Genomic DNA, 1101 nt, shown 5'->3' on the forward strand with positions numbered 1-1101 from the left:
ACTGCTGTTACATATCGTGATGCACCTTAAACTACCATCAACAGGAAAGGCTAGTAATATACTACTTACACTGCTGTTATACATCGTGATGCACCTTAAACTACCATCAACAGGAAAGGCTAGTAATATACTACTTACACTGCTGTTATACATCGTGATGCACCTTAAACTACCATCAACAGGAAAGGCTTGTTATATACTACTTATACTGTTGTTGTATATGGTGGTGCACTTTAAACTACTATCAACAGGAAAGGCTATTAATATACTACTTACACTGCTGTTATACATCGTGATGCACCTTAAACTACCATCAACAGGAAAGGCTAGTAATATACTAGTTATACTGCTGTTATATATCGTGATGCACCTTAAACTACTATCTACCAATAAAGAAAGGTAATAATGTACTCTTTGAGTTGCTGTTACAGCCACTATTTATCTGATAGTGGGCAGTGTTCAGTACTGTCGTTAGGTTTAACCAGTTTCTAGAAACAACGTTAGATGACTTCTCATGTCTTGATTATTTTCCAAGCTTCTTAAGCAACGATGAGGTTTTGGACGCACAAGGCTGAACGTATTTTATGAATGATTTGTCCTTGTGTTGACAGTATGTTTACATATGAGAGATGACATCATAGTGTGCCGTGGGATGTTCCCCTGATCCTTGGGGAATTCTTCCAAAATGTCGTAGCCCTTAGGTACTCGGGTATCTTTCATTCAAATCTCTAAGGCAATCCCCCAGCAACACCACCAGTACCGTGTACTGTGGTATATACAGCTGCTGTCATCCGACAACATAAAGTTTCACAAGAGTTATAGAGATAATGGAATTTTGAAATTGAAGGTCTACTTGTCTAGATAACACACCGATTTATTTTCTCGTTTTTGAAACCTTTCGCTAAAATCGGGAGCATATTACGATACCACTTTTGTAATGAATTATAAGTACATCAACGTTTCTTATTATCAGATTTACATATTGTCAGTTACGACGTTCATATTCTTAAAGACACATCTGTTTACTTGAATTGGTTTCCTATGATATTTTGTTTTTCGTTAGGATGTACACAACTATTTACTTGAACTGGTCTCTTAAGA

The sequence above is a fragment of the Limulus polyphemus genome, unplaced genomic scaffold (assembly GCF_000517525.1).
Source record: "Limulus polyphemus unplaced genomic scaffold, Limulus_polyphemus-2.1.2 Scaffold654, whole genome shotgun sequence".
Classification (NCBI taxonomy): domain Eukaryota; kingdom Metazoa; phylum Arthropoda; class Merostomata; order Xiphosura; family Limulidae; genus Limulus; species Limulus polyphemus.